Here is a 19570-nt window from a genome sequence, read left to right on the forward strand (position 1 = left end):
CAAAATTTTACAAGAACAAGTTCTAAACTTATAACTAAATTGAAATGTAAGCTCTGTTATTATGGATGCAGAGTAATCTTTTTAGCTAGTACCTGCCAATATGGGGGCATTGTGAGGTTGTCAGTTTCTCTTCTTGTTCACTAATATAGGTTAAAAGACAGTAACAAACTGCGATTTTATTTTTATTTATTTTTATTCAAAAATAGTAAATAAAATAAATTTTAATTCCTAAACTATATTTCTATATTTTAATTTCTAAACAAAATTAAAAATATTGCAACTGAGTTGCAATTAAAAAGTATTTTTCCCATGGTCTTTTAAAATGATAAAAAGCTAAAGACTTTCTGGATTTTATAGTTGACAAGTTCTTATAAGGTGTAGTGGAATCATAGCTTCTTTGTGGTATATTGTTCTACATTGTAATTGTGAGCATATCTTTTTCCTCTAAAGATCAAGTTTTCTGCAACCCAGTCTTAGTCAATTTAACCCAAATAGGTAGATTTATTTTTCTTTGAGCTTGTAGGTCTTCCTGGAAATGCTTTTCAGTGGCTGTACAGGATTTTCTAGACTTAGATTTTCTAGACTTAGAAACGTTAGAGAAAAAAATTATATAGATACAAAATTAATTAGAGGCATTCCCCATTTTTTATTTGTGAACAATTTGGTTTTAAGCGTCTTACACACAGTTTCAACTTTTGCCTGTCCTTGTGGATTGTATGGAATTCCTCTTCTATGCTTTATCTGCCACTTTTTACAAAAAGCTTGGAAAGTTTTGCTAGTGTAGGCAGGTCCATTATCTTTCTTGATTGTATTAAGAATCCCATAACTTAAAAGCATCATAATAAAAAGAAATAGGCCGGTATTTCTGATGACATAGAAACTATTCATATAAATAGAAAAGGTGTCAATAACCACAAGCAAATGTTATTTGTTTGGGGGAAAATAACATGTGTTACATCTATTTGCCATAATTTATTTGTCTTCAGACCTTAAGGGTTAGCTCCTGCCACAGGAGATTCAGTTCAGAGGTGCTCAAACTGAACAGCTCTGTACAATATGTCTGGCTTGTCTTAGTGGGATGCAATATTATCCCTGTAGATTATGGGCATTTGTGTGTAGAGCATTATGCTCTTCCACTGGTGATGTTAATATTGGCATTGCCAAGTGATTAGCTAATTTATTTCCTAAGGCCATTGGACCATGGATAACAGATGAAATCTTATATACATGATGAAAATAGGCTGAGCACTTTTGTAACTTTGTTTGCATTTGTTGAAGCAGATATTAAACCACAGAGTTGTGGGCATTTACTAAAGTCATGATAATTCCACGTAAAAGGCCAACTATGTATTCTGATCCATTTATTATATTGCATGGGCCTGGCACATGTGATAATAGATAAATTAAGCTGGCACATTCTTCTTGTTTAGAATTGTAGTTGGTTCACACTGTTGTGGTTAGGAATGGACCAATGATTCCATCTTTCCTAAGAGGATGAGTTATCGATAAAAACCAAAGGTACATTTAGTATAGGATAAGTGCAAATGATGGAAAAAATTATGAAAGAAGTTCTTCTGAAAAAGTCTCAATTTTCTTTTGGACAGCGTGAGGAAAGTTATCCTGGGAAATCAGACAAAACTCTTTGCATAACTTCACTGGGAAGTAATATTGAGTCAACTTATTTTTAGGTGTTGGCATACTATGATATCTGGATAGTATTCCAATAAAATGTGTGTTTGCAGCCTCCCTGTGATTTTTAAAGTAGCTATTAATTTCAAGTATGGTATGATGGTGCAATGTTGTTTATTATGTAGATAAATCCATTCTAATGGACCTGATCATTAAACAATGGTAGCTATTTGTATTTGAAGTGTTGCAAAAATAGTAATGCCTTTTCTCCAGGGTTAAAAATAATAAGATAGGAATTCTGTAGGCAGTCCATAAAAAAAATCCAATCTTCTGAGCCTCCGGAATTAGTTGTCTTGAGCTATTCAGATCAAAGTCTCCATATAAAGTGAAGAACATATGGTTTAGTTATGACTGAGTTAGGAATACCAAGAGAGAGACAGACCCAGCCATTTCTAAAATTATTGAGTATTTTAAGCTATTTCCAGAAGATAGAAATTGTCTGAGTACATACCATAGTGTGCTTTAGAACATAATATAGATATTCAAATGGGGCAAGCATTGGAATTATTTTTATTTTTTAAAATAATATATTTATTTAAACACTGTGATTACAAACATGACTGTAGTTGGGTTTCAGTCACAAAAAGTACACCCTCCTTAACCAGTGCAAAATTCCCAACACCAAGATCCCTCTCATTGGAACATGTTATCAAAATACGACCTTGTAGAGGATAACATAAGCATTAGGAAATCTTGCATGGGGAAGAAATAGATCTAAATCAACAACGTACTGACAAAGTTGATGAGTTACTCTTTCCCTGAAGTAAGAAACTGAGATAAGTCCACTGAAATCTCTGCATAAATTTCTTATGACTTAAAGAAGATATAGAGTAATCAAATTGTTTACAGTCTTCTGGGTAAATGGGAAGACGATAAAAACAATCTTTAATACCATTCACTACAGATGCTAATTTTTTGGAATCATTTCAGAAGACAGCCAGATTGGGGGGGGGGGGTTCCCATTGGAAGCACTGTAGCATTTACATTATGCAAGCCAATCAATAGTAATCATTTGCCTGATTTTGTTGGTAATACAAAGATATGAAAATTTCATTCTGAGGTGCCACAATTTTAATGGTCCCTCTGTTAAATTTATAAGTGTCCTTAGCTTTACTTCATTAAGGGGATTTTGGGGTACCCACACAGGATGGTTAGACATCCACTGAATGCAGAGTGGTGAGGGGCATTTAATATCAGTGACTCTGATTAAAAACTGTGAGTCCTCTTAATTGTGAGCTAGAAAAGTGTCAAGTGGGTTTATGGAAGGAGAAATTGTGAACTCAGCATTCCATTGATCAGATAGATCCTGTCTATACAGATTCAGCATTATGGGAGGTTTATGGGAGCATTAAGGTTGGAACATGGCTATATTTTCTTCAGTGGTAATGTTTTTCAGCCATATAGCATTCTGTTGAACAGAGGAATAAAGCATATTGCTTTTTCCTTGCAAATCATAAGGTATCTCCTTCAGAGCCCAATTATGGGGCCAGTATTGGGTAGAGATGATGGAGAGACCTGCATCTATTATACCTCTGAATTGTTTGCCATAAATTTCTTGGGGAATTACTGGGTGCATGTCCTTACCAGCAGGCTGCTGGTAAATGCCAGAAAATACCCTCCCTCTTAGATCAAAACAAGTCTGTACCTTGTGAACTGCCCTCCTATCAGGGATTAAATACAAATCCTGTACAATTTATAGGCCCACATCTCCATACTGCACTGAATATCGGTCAGGCTGGAATAAGAACACACTTTGACATCACAAGTTTTCCAAACCTTGCCCAAGGTATGCTTGAGCCTATTGCAATAGTTACAGTGACAGATGTGGTTCAACAATGAGACAAAGACTAAGTTACATAACTTGGGAAGATCTGGTAGAATGGTAGGGACTGCTGTTACAATTTTGTTATTATACCTATGTGGACATTAATGCCTTATTTTTTTAAGCTGCTTCTTCCTCACAGCAGACCTACTGTGCCTAGTGGTATTGGTCCCTTAATACCAGAACATATTTTATATGGGCATTCCACTGCATCATGGCTATGTTATTCGTGCAAGGTATGCCTAGGGCAGCTCTTCCTATGGCGATTGACTGTAATTAATTTATGGGTTATAATCATATCTCTGGTATCCTGGTCTTCTAATCTGCTTCTAAATTGAGTAAGCCTCAAAGACATTTACCATGCCTGGTAGAATATGGAACCAAAGTTCCTGTATGCCTTTAGAATGTTCATTACATCCTCCCTTTCTCTTTTTGGCCTCAATTTAAAGTAGTAGTCCAATTTAAAGTTGGAGAAAGTGATGCCTCCATCTTCTTTTTCCCAAGAATTGCTTTAGCTATTCATGGGCTTTTATTGTTCCAAATAAATTTCAGGAGTCTTTGCTACACTTCTTTGAAGAATATCATGGGTATCCTTAGGAGAATTGCTTTAAATCTGTACAATGCTTTGGGGAGTATTACTATTTTTTATAATTTTTATTTTTATCATAGTGGCTTACATATCATTCACAGCAATATTTTAGGGACATATTAGCATTGAATCAGGGGGAATTCCCACCACCAAATTGTCTTCCCTCCACCTCCACTCCCGTCCTGCCTCCCATAACCTCCACCCTCACCCCCCAGGACTGCTAGAATGAGTGGTCTCCTCTATGCCTACCTTATTACTTAGTGATCTTTCAACTGTTTGATCATGGTGCCTCCATTATATCCCCCTCTAATTGGGAGGCGGGACTAGATAGTTAAGGTTATGTGGTTTTGTTTGAAGAAGAGAAAAGTAATAAAATGGGGTAAAAATCAAATATACCGAAAATGGGCAGAGTCCTTCTAGAGTCTCTCATCCTCGGTTTGAGAGACAAAGGGGGGGAAAAGGTGGAACACCACATTAGTATAAAAATAAGTACCGAATAAAATATCCAGTGAGCACTACAGCAATAAAGATAGGCACCACATACTTGCCATGGACTTGAGATAAAAAAAAAAAAACATGACAGAGCACAAAACAGAAGAGGAGAAAAAATAAATAAATAAAAATGGAGACAACCAGTTCAATATCCACACCAACTCAAAGTAATCGACAAAAGCTAGATAGATATAAAAAAGGAATTATTTGTGCTTTTTGTCTCTCTCTCTCTCTCTCTCTCTCTCTCTCTCTCTCTCTCTCTCTCTCCCCCCACTTCCTGCATAGGCACAGTAAACATTGGAGTTATTTGAAAAAGAATTCCCTTGGCCTAAGAGATACAGGGTTTCTCCACCCTTGGAGTATATTGTCATGGGATTAACTATAGAATCCTTTCCAGTTCATTTACTCGCCCGTTGGTGCTTTTGTGGTGTATGGAAGACTTCTGCTCCATCTTGGATGATAAAATCAGGTCTCTGTATTTAGAGATCTCTGTCTCTGCACAGGTCAAGGATGGAACTTATGGTGAAGTCTTTCTTTGTGGTTCTAGAAGTTCTGTTCCTTTAGTGTCATTATAATTCATCTTCTGTGGTTGTTGGTCCTGGTCCTTGCGCTGATCCTAGGATGAAGCCTGGGACAGTGTCTTTCATTATGTTACCAGAAGACCCATTCAGTTGCTACTTTCTCAGTCATACCTCTGGAATTAGTTAAGTTTGCTCCTAGGTGTTTGAGTTTCTGTGGTAGTATTGTGAATAGGATTTGTAAAAAATTATTTCAGTCTCTTCTCTATAATTATTTGTGTATAAGAATGCCATTGATTTTTGCATGTTAATTTTGTAGCCTGCCACTTTGCTATATGAACCTATTGTTTCTAGAAGTTTTTGATAGAGTCTTTAGGGTTCTCTCTATATAGTAACATGTCATCTGCAAGCAGTGAATGCTTGACTTCTTCCTTTTCTATCTATATACCCTTGATATAATCTATTTTTGTCTAATTGTTATGGCAAGTAATTCCAGGAAAATATTGCATAGGAATGGCTAGTGAGGGCAGCCTTTTTTTTTTTTTTTTTGCCAGATTTTAGAAGAAATGCTTTCAGTTTGTCTCCATTGAGTATAATATTTGCCATAGGCTTGTGTTAAGTGGCCTTGACTATATTGAGAAAAGTTCCTTCTGTTCCCATCTTCCAAGCATGACAATAATGATAGTACCACAGATAATGAGTCATTGAGCACTTACTCAGAATATGAGCCAGAAAATACCCTCCCTGTTAAATCAAAATTAGATCAAAATTAGAATGCCCAGGTCTACACCTCATGAACTGCTCTCCTTTCAGGAATTAAATTTTAATTCCCTAGGCAACTCTAACAAAACCTGTGCAATTTATAAGTCCACATCTCCATACTACATTGAGTATTGATCAGGCTGAAGCAAGAGCACACTTTGACACCACAAGTCTTTCAGACCATGCCCAAAGTATGCCTGAGCTTATTGCAACACTAACAGTGGCAGATGTGGTTCAGCAATGAGGTAAAGGCTAAATTACATAATGGGAAGAATAGGTAGAAGGCTGACTGGGATTAGAATCAAGTTAAGTACATTCTTGGGTAAAGGTAACAAGTCAAAGAAGCAAGAATGATCCTGACCTATGCTTGAGAGATAGTATTGCATGTGTGGGATAAGACTGAGGCTGACTTAGAGTTTAATGGCAGTTTCACTAGAATATACCAGGGGGTAACAGAACCATTTGCTCATTCATTGACAAGTGGTCAAACAATCCAAAAATGAGTAGAAGAAATTAACAGACATTTTCTCAAAGAAGAAATACAGATGGGGTGTCGGGAGAGATAGCCTGGAGGTAAGGCATTTGCCTTTCATGCAGAAGGTTGGTGGTTTGAATTCCGGCATCCCATAGGGTCCCCTGAGCCTGCCAGGAGCGAGTTCTGAGCGTGGAGCCAGGAGTGACCCCTGAGCGCTGCCAGGTGTGATCCCAAAACCAAAAAAAAGAAAAGAAAAGAAAAAAGAAATACAGGAGTCCAAAAGGCAGATGAAAAAATTCTCCATGTCATTAATTATCAAGAAGATGCAAAACAAAACAACAATGAGGTATCATCTCAGACCATACAGACTTGCACACATCACAAAAAAAAAAAAAAACAAGAACAACCAGTGCTGGCATAGGTATGTGGAAAAAAGAACCCTTATTCACTGCTAATATTAATGACATCCAGTCCAGTCTTTTTGAAAAACAAAAAGTTAGAAATGGAGCCCCAATAAAATCCAGCAATATCACTATGAAGGATATACCCTAGGAAACCAAAAACACAAAAATTTCCCTCTGCGCCCCTCAGTTCATTTTAATGCTATTTACAATAGCCAGTATCTGGAAACAACCCAGGTGCCCAACAACAGATGAGTGACTGAAGAAACTGAGCTACATCTACATAATGTAACACTATTCAGTGTTGGAGACTGTTTGGAATAATTAAAAAGCCCACTCACTAATCAAAATGGAGTCTCTGAAAGTCTTAGCCAAAGTGCTTACAAGCTGCATGTGGCCTTCTTTGCCCTTGGACCCAAAGAAACAGAAATAGCCTAGAGCTAGGGAGTTACTAGGCTCCAAGATGTCCTTATAAAGACAGGGGTCAAAAGGCCCAAGCTGAGATTAGATTTTGTATTTTGTTGCTCAAAGATAATGTAAATCTCTTGACTGATGATAATCTTATTAACCTTGGAAAATCAAGATGTTTCCGTGGAAAATTACAGCAATTTTTACTGTGCCTCGCCCCTACTCTCTCTGTTTTGCATTGTCTATAAAAGGTCTATTTTTTCCTTTATTAAACGGACTCTTGATCGGAAACCCTCGTCTCGAGTCTCATTATTTCCCAGTCCCTCTTCTATTTCAGGCCGGATTCTAATTCGAGAATTGCGAATTACTGACGTGGTCCCCAGCTTTACCCGCTGATCGGGGTCTATGGAAAACCACAATTCAGCTTTTAGAAAAAATGACATCATGAAATTTGCCTATTCATGGATGGACATAGAGAATATTACACTGAGTGAAATGTGTGAGAAAGAGATAGACATAGAATAATCTCACTCATCTGTGGGATATAAGGAAAATAAAAGACAGTATGATAGTATTACCCAAAAACAATAGAAATGAGCACCAGAAGAACCAATTTATGATATTAAGCTTACCACAAAGAGTGGTGATCACAATTAGCTAACAACTACCATGACAATGACAGTGAGAGAGAGAAATGGAATGCCTGTCCAGGAATAAGCTAGCCCTAGTATGGTGGAGGGGGGAAATGGGGGAGCTAAGCCTTTAGCCATCCTAGACTATTCATTACAGGCTGGTATTTACTACAGGATAATAATTTTTCTAGTTGAGGTGAAAATCATTTTAGCAAGTGCTAAAAAGCATGCAACATAATGAAAAGCCTTTATGTTATCAAAGTTGCTAATTGGTAAAAGGGCAGTAAAAGAAGTGTTTTAGGTGCACAACACAACAAAATAAGGTTATATTTAGGGCTACACATTCAGTTTCTAGTTTCACTCTTTAGACTTTAGGTTAGTCTCTTAACTTTTTTAGATCTTTTACCGTATCTGCTACAAGTGTTAACAACTACCACTGGATCCAGAGTACAAGAGGTAGGGCTTTGCCTTGCATGTAGTGACCAGATTAGCTGCTACCTGGCACCCTTTGTGGTCCTCCTAGCACCACCATGAGTGATACTTGAGAGTAGACCCAGAAGTAAGCTGTAAACACAGTTGGATGAGCCCCAAAGCAAACAAATAAAAATTATTCCCCTTGGAATCACTTTTAATTCATTGATTTTTTTGTTTTGTTTTGTTTTTTGGCCACACCCAGTGACACTCAGGGGATACTTCTGGCTATGTGCTCAGAAATTGCTCCTGGTTTGGGGGACCATGTGGGACACCAGTGGATCAAACCGAGGTCTGTCCTATGCTAGCACGAGTAAGGCAGACGCCTAGGGCTTGCACCACTGCTCTGGCCCCTAGTTCATTGTTAATTGAATACATTTGTGTGCCAGCTAGTAATCAGTATCCACACAAAGTGTGGTATTTCAGAACAAGAATTTATCCTGAGATCTTAAAACTATCTCGCAAATAGTTTCCTTTTTCTGTCTTAGAGCACAAGAAAAACAAAGTCAATTTGTGAAATAAGATTCCAGAAGTTCACAGACCAGAGTTTGATGTGTGTGTATGTATGTATATATATATATACATGTATATATACATATCAAATATATATTATATCAAATGCCTAAATATACTATGTTTTGTCTTTAAAATAACTCTGATTTTTCCCTGTTCACATTATGATGTAAATGATACCTTGCAGAACCCTTTCAAGCACTAATTTGGGAACTAGAATACAGTGGTTCCTTGGAGCAATTGAATGTAGAAAAGAGATTTAGCTACTAAGGATTTTTCTAGAAATTGTAAACAAACTTTATCATTTTTTTCCTATAATCAGACTCAAATTAAACACAAGAAACTTGTTTATATTTTTATTTTGGTTTTGGGTTATAACTCATACCCATGGTGCTTAGAAGCTACAGGGTGCTTAGTAGCTTAGAAGCTACTCCTATATAGTTCTGTGCTCTGGAATTGCTTCTCTTTGTGCTCAGGGGATCTAGCAGTGCTGGGGATTTTTTACTATATGTAAAGCATGTGCTCATGCTTTTCATTGAATCATCTTTCTGATGATTTATATTTATTAAATTTTCTTATAAAAAGTTTCAAAGAAACTACCTTATTCATATAACTTTTCTAAAATTATTTATACACAATTATTTATATTTATCAAGTACAAGTATATGTCAAAACACAAAAGAAAATCTCTTGACCTTCATTGGTTCTTCAGAGGCTATACATATAAACAAGCATAAGTACACTGATACAAAAAATAGCTAGAGCTAGCAACCCAACCGTAACCCTGCCTTGCTGAAGCCCTGAATGCTGTACACAGAGCCTCCCTGCAACTGCTGATAAACAAATGGCTCAGATTCACCACTTTTCTGACAGACTCAGGTCTTTCAGTTCTGTGGCTAACATCTCCAGGGACCTATGAAGTTATACTGGACAGCCAACCCACCCCTGCCCCACCTTTGTATTTCCAGAAGTCCTGGGCAGCCATGCCCACAATCCAGCACCTTTGTCTTGTCTGTGCAAGTGGCCAAACACCATAGATTTAGCTAACTCTCAAAAGAGTTCCAACTAGCAGGAATACTCATAGACAGACCAGTCTCACAGTTGATCACACTGGGTCCCTTCAGAGGGGCCCCTCAAGCCATATGAGCTCATCAGCCCAACTTCTCAGATCCTCAATTTTGTTGACTGTGTGTCTCATAAGCACTGCAAAAATCTTCATAATTTTAATAACAATTTATTATTAGTAATACACTAAATTAAATATAAAATTATCATAGAACAAACAAAATCATAACAAACCTCAACAAACAAAATCAATAACAGAAGGCTCAATTGCCACTCCTCTTCAACATAGTACTAGAAGTGCTTGCTATAGCGATCAGGCAAGAAAAAGATATCAAGGGAATCCAGATAGGGAAGGAAGAAGTCAAGCTCTCACTGTTTGCATATGACATGATACTCTACTTAGAAAACCTAAAGACGGGGCCGGGCGGTGGCGCTCGAGGTAAGGTGCCTGCCTTACCTGCGCTAGCCTAGGAGACGGACCGCGGTTCGATCCCCCGGCGTCCCATATGGTCCCCCAAGCCAGGAGCGACTTCTGAGCGCATAGCCAGGAGTAACCCCTGAGCGTCACCGGGTGTGGCCCAAAAACCAAAAAAAAAAAAAAAAAAAAGAAAACCTAAAGACTACCAAAAAACTTCTAGAAACAATAGACTCATATAGCAAGGTGGCAGGCTACAAAATTAACACACAGAAATCAATGGCCTTTTTATACACCAATAATAATAGGGAAAATATGGACGTCAAGAAGGCAATCCCATTCACATTAGTGCCACACAAACTCAAATATCTTGGAGTCAACTTGACCAAAGATGTGAAGGACCTATACAAAGAAAACTAGAAAGCCCTGCTCCAAGAAATAAGAGAGGACACATGGAGATGGAAATACATACCCTGCTCATGGATTGGCAGGATTAACATCATTAAAATGGCAATACTCTCCAAAGCACTGTACAGATTTAATGTGATCCCTCTAAAGATACCCATGACATTCTTCAAAGAAGTGGATCAAACACTTATGAAGTCCATCTGGAACAATAAACATCCTCGAATAGCTAAAGCACTCCTAGGGAAAAGGAGTATGGGAGGCATTACTTTCCCCAGCTTTAAACTGCACTACAAAGCAATAGTTATCAAAACAGCATGGTATTGGAATAAAGACAGACCCTCAGATCAGTGGAATAAGCTTGAGTTCTCAGAAAATGTTCCCCAGACATACAATCACCTAATTTTTGACAAGGGAGCAAGAAATCCTAAGAGGAGCAGGGAAAATCTTTTCAACAAGTGGTGCTAGCAGAACTGGTAAGCCAATTGCAAAAAGGCAAAGACCCCCAGTTAACATCATGTACGAAGGTAAAATCCAAATGGATTAAAGACCTTGATATCAGACCTGATACCATCAGGTATATAGAACAACATGTCAGTAAAACACTCCAGGACATTGAGACTAAAGGCATCTTCAAGGAGAAAACTGCACTTTCCAAACAAGTGGAAGCAGAGATCAACAGATGGGAATACATTAAGCTGAGAAGCTTCTGCTCCTCAAAAGAAATAGTTCCCAGGATACAAGAGCTACCCACCATGTGGGAGAAACTATTCACCCAATAACCATCAGATAAAGGGCTAATATCCAAAATATACAGGGCACTGACAGAATTTTACAAGAAAAAAAATCTAATCCCATCAAAAAATGGGGAGAAGAAATGAAAGACACTTTGATAAAAAAAAATGGCCAAAAGGCACATGAAAAAATGCTCCACATCACTGATCATCAGGGAGATGCAAATCAAAACAACGATGAGACACCACCTCACACTACAGAGATTGACACACATCACAAAGAATGAGAACAATCGTTGTGGTGGGGATGTGGAGAGAAATGAACTCTTATTCACTGCTGGTGGGAATGCTGTCTAGTCCAACCTCTATGAAAAGCGATATGGAGATTCCTCCAAAAACTAGATATTGAGCTCCCATACAATCCTAGGAATATACCCTAGGAACACAAGAATACAATACAAAAAACCCTTCCTCACACCTATGTTTATTGCAGCACTATTCACAATAGGCAGACTCTGGAAACAACCAAGCTGCCCTTCACCAGACAAATGGCTAAAGAAACTGTGGTACATATACACAATGGAATATTATGCAGCCATCAGGAGAGATGAAGTCATAAAATTTTCCTATACATGGATGTACATGGGCTCTATTATGCTGAGTGAAATAAGTCAAAGGGGGAGAGAGAGATGCAGAATAGTCTCACTCATCTATGGGTTTTAAGAAAAATAAAAGTCATTTTTGCAACAATCCTCAGAGACAATGAGAGGAGGGCTGGAACTTCCAGCTCACTTCATGAAGCTCACCACAAAGAACTACCAAATCATGTGAATGAATGAGGGAACTGGAAAGCCTGTCTGGAGTACAGATGGGGGTGGGGTGGGATGGAGGGAGATTTGGGAATTGGTGGTGGGAATGTTGCACTGGTGAAGGGGGCTGTTCTTTACATGACTGAAACCTAATCACAATCATATTTGTAATCAAGATGTTTAAATAAATAAAAAAATACTAAAAAAAGAAGGCTCAATTGGCAATATACAGCTTCTACAATGACTTAAAACCCCATTTTGAGATATGAGTTTTCACAAATTTTCTTTTAAAGCAGTTGTTTTTATATAATTTCATTTCTACTTAGTTGTCCAAGAAATATTAAGTAAATTATTTATACCTGCTAAGGGGCAGGCTTTGGGAAGATTAGGAAGCTAGTGACCAGAGTGGAGGAAATATCACTTTAGTGGTGGGATCGATTTTGAAATATTGAATGCCAGAAATAACCATATTATGAACCACTCTGTAAAGAATAGTGTCCAAGTAAAAAATCTTACTTTTTTTACAAAGGTAAAACCATTTTTTTTGGTTTTTGGGTCACACCTGGCAGCACTCAAGGATTACTCCTGGCTCTACACTCAGAAATCGCTCCTGGCTCAGGGGACCATTTTGGATGCTGGGATTCGAACCACCATCCTTCTGCATGCAAGGCAGATGCCCTACTACCATGCTATCTCTCCGGCCCCAAAATAATTATTTTAATAACATATATGCATCCTGTACACATGGGAGTAGCCCAGGGAACCAATTAACTTACATGTGATTTTGGGCACTATCTTTAAATATCTTATCTACAAACAGCAAACAGCAATGGGAAGAAGAAAAGTTGGCCACAGGGGTAAACAGTGTCCACTATAATAAGGGCATACAGATACAAATTATGCTTTTTCCTTAGACCATTCCTGGATCTTCTCTAAAGAAATGTGTCTGCCTGTAAATCTCTTTCAATGTAGAATCAGTCCTGCCTTCAGATCCACTCCCTTGAAATAAACCTTTTTATTAATAAAAATAACACATTTTAGCATGGCATATTTTTCACCCTAACACTTAGAAATTTAAGGTAAATTTAAGGTATGACTTTATATGTTTCTTACCTAAAATATCAGTTTAGTATTAGTCACTAAGACTAAAATAGTTAGAGAAGAATGCATATTAAACTCTCATCAAGATGCAAGCATTTGAATACATAGATATGCTTTTATAAACTCTAATTATCAATGTGAGCTGTGATGAGCTTGGAAGGGTGGTCTAACAGCTGGCATTAAATGTCAATGGAAAACTTATCAGGGCAACTATGAGAACCATATAATTTATGCACAATAAAAGCTTACAAAGTCCTCCTAGAATGATTTATAGGCATAGAACCTTCCAGCATATCATTCTGAGATCTGTGCCTGCCTGAGGCAAATAGACCATTACTAAGCATACTCTGGATTAAGTCGATACCAGAGCAATCTTCCCTGGTGATGGTGTAGAAAACCGTGGTTGTTTCCATAGAAGAAATCCAAGGTTCAGGGGTGAATGGTCAATGTCTGATCTTATGAAGCCTAAGCCAAGTCACTCTGACAAGTGTTTAGTGTATAAGGCTTCACTGCAGTATAAAATTTATGTGTTCCTATCTCTATTAGATGATAACTTGTTTGCACAAGTAAGATTTTCCCATTTTAATGTGCCTATGCAAAAAGGAATAATGCCACAAGGTATTACTGACCCATATGGAGGCAGAGGTAATAAAGCCCAACAATCCCCATAACCTGGTTCTAGCATGAACTCTAAACAGTAGAGAAACTTATCTTCTATAATTTCCTACTAAATAGATCACCCCAAATGAGGAAATTGCTGTTGTATATAAGATATTCAATAAGGGTTCATTTATTAAGGAAATACATTTAAAGAAATATTCGAAGGAGATATATATGTCCCCATTATGTCTTTTGAAATAGTCTGTGGTGGGTAAAATCTGGAGCACGGTTTCAGCCTGTGATTTGGTCTTGTGGAGTCTAAAAAATGGCTCCCAGTAGTCACATATCAGGAAATGTCCTTGAGCTGGGGGCTTCTCAGAAACCAAATCTGGTAGCAAGCAACAGTCCACAGAGAAGGGAGGTGGGGGGAAAGGGGCCGCTGAGAGCAAATCAGTATCAGCAGAGTATCAGCTTCTTCTCAGGCTGAGAATATATCTTTTCACCTTGGGAGCTAGCTGGGGTGGGGAGAATGTTTTGCTTCCTGAGGAGTTAAGAACTGAGGGTAAAAAAAAAAAAAAAAAAAAAGAACTGAGGGTAAAAAGGGTTAAATGGGGGAAAATATCACATGGTGAATGAGAGAGTTAAGGGCTAGAAAAGAATTTCTAAGGTGGTAAGCAAAGGGGAGAAGAAGGGGCTATATATGACAGGGGGAGGACAATATAAAACATAGACAGACATTATATATATTACAAATGGATATAGACAGAAATTGAGGTGGCCAACACATACACTCATGTGCACACATAGACAGACACTAAGGATTGATCCATGGGTTACAGTTGAAAAGCTGACCCAAGTCAAATGGAGCAGAATGCTTTAAAAAAATACAAAGGCACAAGTCAGATGGAAAGGTTTTTCCTTTTCTGGACCAATCATGATTGGTGAAGGTAAACTTTACTGAAGAAAGTCTTCATGGGTTGATTAAGAGCATTGATTTAAGAGCATTCTTAAAAACAACAATAATTTTAGAGTCTAGAAAACTAAGTGATATGGTAATGAGCACTGTAAAAGAAATCTATACCATGAAATATTGTCTTGCAGGTCTTGGGCATCTAAATTCCTTTCCTAAAAGCAATGTAAAATTATTGGTCTCTGCTGTTTGAACTGAAGCACGGCAGAGCAGATGCTTTGGGCCTTTTCTCAGATGTCCTGTGGCCTGGGATTTGATCCTCTCTGCCCGTCATTCCCTGAGGGCTCTTCTTCGAAGGTAAGGAGGCCTGCCCACAGTCGATGTCTCTGCTGTTAGAGATTTGATCCTCTCAGTGCATCATTCCCAAAGGGCTTTTTCAGAGGTGAGCTGTCCTGCCCATACACAGTGGAGCCAGAGGATCACAGGCACTCTTATTTGCTTTGCTGCCATGCTAATCTTTGAGCCAATGAACACCACCATAACAAGTAGAAAAATCCACACTGTAAGCGTGATAGTGGGAAAACAATGCAAGTCAACATTAGACATAGAGAATTAAGATATCAGCTATGATGGCCTGAAAACTGCCAACTACGTAGTCAGTTTCTCATATAAGGAGTTTAGAGAAATATGGAGGATATTCATAGAACTCAAAAAAAAAGCATTGATTGAATTGAATGAAACACAAATAAGAATCAAAAGGATATGAAGATAGAAATCAGAAAACGTCAAGCTGAAATAACAGGCTTGCAGGACCATATGGAACACTGGGGATCGAACCTCAGTCCATCCTGGGTCAGCTACAGGCAAGGCAAACACCCTACTGATGTGCAATTACTTCGGCCCCATAGATTAGAATTTTTGTCGTGATTTTATCATAATGAGTTCTGTCTTCTGAGTTGAATATATTACAGCATTGCTATGTGGAACTGAAGTCACCAACCTATATCTCCAAGTACCAATGTGGATGAAAAGATCAAGGAATTATTGTAGACATAGTAAAATTAAGACATTAAAACTACTTATAGCGAGTACTGTGGTGGAAGTCCAAATGCTTCCAAATGCAAAACTGTTTCTGTGGATAAAATCATGAGAACTTTATTATAGATATCTATAAAGATTAGTTGATTGTATACCTGCTCCAACTAAATAGCTGTATTCATTCTTGACAGGAGAGTTCAATAGATTGGCATTTTAGGAAACTTTTGAAGGACTGTTGTGCCATTATATTGTGTAGAGTTGTTGTTACAATTGGTATTTGATTTCTGTAATTGCTCTTTGAGTAGCTCATTTTGGTTAGCACAAATATTGTGAGTTATTTTTTGTCTGAGAATGTTTTTATTCCTCCCTCCCATGTAAATGAAAGTTTTGCTGGGTAGTCAACTCTAGGTTGAAAGTTTCTTTCATTCAGTAGTTTGAATATGTCATTCCACTCTTTTTTTTTTCTGGATTGTTTCAAATGGAATATCTGGTTTGATTCCTATGGTGTTTCCTTTATACTTGAGGGTTTTTTCTCCCTTACTTTAAAGAGTCAATCTCTCTCTCTTTGATTTTTGCTATTTGGATTACTAAATTTCTTGGTGTTGTTCTATTATGGTCTATATTGTTGGAACTAATTTTTAATAAGATGTTTAAGCACCATGATTACAGGCATGATTGTAGTTGGGCTTTAGTCATAAACAGAACACCCCCCTTCACCACTGCAATATTCCCACCATGTCTCTTGTATTTGTAGATAAACCTCATTCCCAATGTTGGGGAAGTTCTCTGCTATTATCTCCCTCACTACTTGTTCTTTCCCTTTCCCTTTTTTTTCCTCTTCTGGAATTCCTATAATTCAGAAATTATTTCTCCTGTCTTTGTTTATTAAGTACCTTACATTTTCTCCCAGTGTTTTTGTCTCTCCTTATCTTCTGAAATAGTTCTTTAATTTTGTTGAATTATTCATCTATATATTTCTTAATTTTGCAGGCTAGTGACTCCTTGATTACCATTGCTAAACCATTAAGTGTTAATTTTAGGCCCTCATATATAAGGATCAGGCTATTAGGCTACTTGGAGATTTGCCAGATTTCTCTCTGTTTATCCCCCACTGAACTTTGCATAGTAGTGGATTGTTGGATTTCTCAGGCTGTTGGATGAAGTGCTAGATCCAATTTGCCAGGGAATTTATGATATACATAGAGATGAAAATGGAGACTGATGGGAATGAAGGAAAGATGCTGGGAACGACCCAAAAAGACATGTTGTTCCCTATTCCCTCCCTGACACCAACCTGGCTGGCCCCAAAGAGCATATGAGCAGAAGGAGACTGGAGGAAGACTGGAGAGGAGAGGATGCCCCATTCATTGGAGCTTGGTAGGGAGGATTAGGACTGGAGCCTCCCTGTTCCCATCCAGACACAGGCCTCACTCCCTTCTTTTCTTTTATTTTCTTTTATCTATTTCTTATCTTTTAAATAGGAGCTCCCACCTGTTTCATTGAACCTTGGGCACAGATTATTTTCTTTTACTACATATTCTCACATTTTTTTTATAAAACTAAGAAGAAAGGAATAAACAAAGGCTAGGGGCCAGTCGCCAAGTGGTCTTGGATGCATTGTGAGGGAAAAAAAATAAGGACAGAACTATATCCAAGCCAAAGTCAATGACAATAGAATCAAGAGACCTAAACTTTAACAGTCTAAACTTAACTGGACCTGTTATACTGGCAGGCCAAAGGTAAATGGGGGTTGTATATGATGCTCTCAGGGTTCATTGGTAGAGGGAGGTTGACACTGGTTTTGAGAATGGCCCTGACTCACTGTATGTTTGAAATTCAACTATGAAGGACTCTGTAGATTACAATTGTTTCAATAAAGTAAAAATGTAAAAAAAAAATTTTGAATCCAAATTCTTCAAATTTTTTACTTCTGGAAATTTAAGATGTTTGTTCCCTTTTAATTAAAAAAAAATATCCAGGTACAAACCCCCTACCCATTCTGATTATATTCACAAGGAGAAAAATAAGACTTCCTGGTATTGGATTTAAAATGGTTAACATAATAAACTGGTAGAAATTATCATGACTCTACATAGCAAAGTAAATAATTATCAAGATAAGAAAAGAAAAATAAAGAAGTAGCAGAGTGGACCAACCAAGAAGATTCTATGTTAATAATTCTCTTTCATTAGGTTCTGCCTTGAGGCTTTCTTGTGAATTACAGATAAAGATATCTAGCTTCAGAAAAGATCTTCAATAAAGCACCCACTCAATAATAAAGCATTTATTGGTTACATTAGAAGACTGTAGCTAAATTTTTCAATGGTCATATATGTTTATATACAAGAAAGAGGACCAAACCAAAAAGGATTCTCCCATAAGCAATTAAGGAATAATATGGGTTAAAAAGAAAATATGACTCTATCTTTTTATATAAATATTTTCTTAATATACCACCTGCTAGAAGCCTCTAGCAAAATATGATTACAAAATAAACTTTTTTTTTTTTGTTTTTTTTTGTTTTTGGGCCACACCCGGCAGTGCTCAGGGCTTACTCCTGGCTGTCTGCTCAGAAATAGCTCCTGGCAGGCACGGGGGACCATATGGGACACCGGGATTCGAACCAACCACCTTTTGGTCCTGGATCGGCTGCTTGCAAGGCAAACGCCGCTGTGCTATCTCTCCGGGCCCACAAAATAAACTTTTGTGATGTAATTTTCTGAATTCCTCAGCAATTCAGTTAAATATGGACAACTTTGGAGTTATCCAGGATATTATTTCAAACCTTTGCTTTGCCTTATTTCTATTGATCTGTCTCAAAAATCTGAATTTATCAGTTTTCCTATCAAGATGAATTCCATTCTCTTTTACTTTGAGTATGAAATCTAATCAGTTAAATAGCTGTCTACTTGCAAGCCTGGAGCCTTCCTTGATCTCTGAACTCTTCCCTTTCTGGAACTCTGCACTTTCCCTTTAGTCACGTATACCACACACACACACACACACACACACACACACACACACACACACACACTGTTTAATATGTTTTTCTCCCTGTGAGCAATGCCTTTTTTTAACTTATCAACACCCACCCAAATTCCAAATCTTTAGGATCCAATTCACAAGGGAGCAGGTGTCAGAGATTACACCTTATTCTCCACATACATACTCCATACAACCTCTCATTTACCAACAAATGGGAGAAAACCAGAACATATCATCAAACCATATGACACTGGAGAACAGTTGTCTTATTGTCTTCCTATGCCCTTTTACTTTATAAGCCTTAAAATCCAGCTTGAGAGTAAGTGGTGTGTGGAGGATATAAGTCTGCCATCTTCTTAGGCCCTAACACCCAAATAAGCCTATTTTTCTCCCAAGAAATATTTGCCTCTTTCATATACTGGCCTTTTGAACAGTGAGCAACCAGATCTTGACTTTATTAATAATCTCCAAGACATTTGGCTGGAGGAAATCCACACCACTTCAGTTTTTGGTTGCAATGGATTTTGCTGCTTTTTAACATTGTGTAAATAGCATGGTATTTTGATTTTGGAATTTTCACTCACATTCAACTTCCAGTCCATTTCCCCCAAGTCAGCTCTCAAACAGACATAGAGAGAAGACTGATGGAGGAATCCTTGATTATTCTGTGTCATTAGGTTGAATTTCTACTATACTGACTACACCTTCGAAACCTGTACAATGTTTAGATCACTTC

This window comes from Suncus etruscus, chromosome 4 (assembly GCF_024139225.1).
Source record: "Suncus etruscus isolate mSunEtr1 chromosome 4, mSunEtr1.pri.cur, whole genome shotgun sequence".
Classification (NCBI taxonomy): Eukaryota; Metazoa; Chordata; class Mammalia; order Eulipotyphla; family Soricidae; genus Suncus; species Suncus etruscus.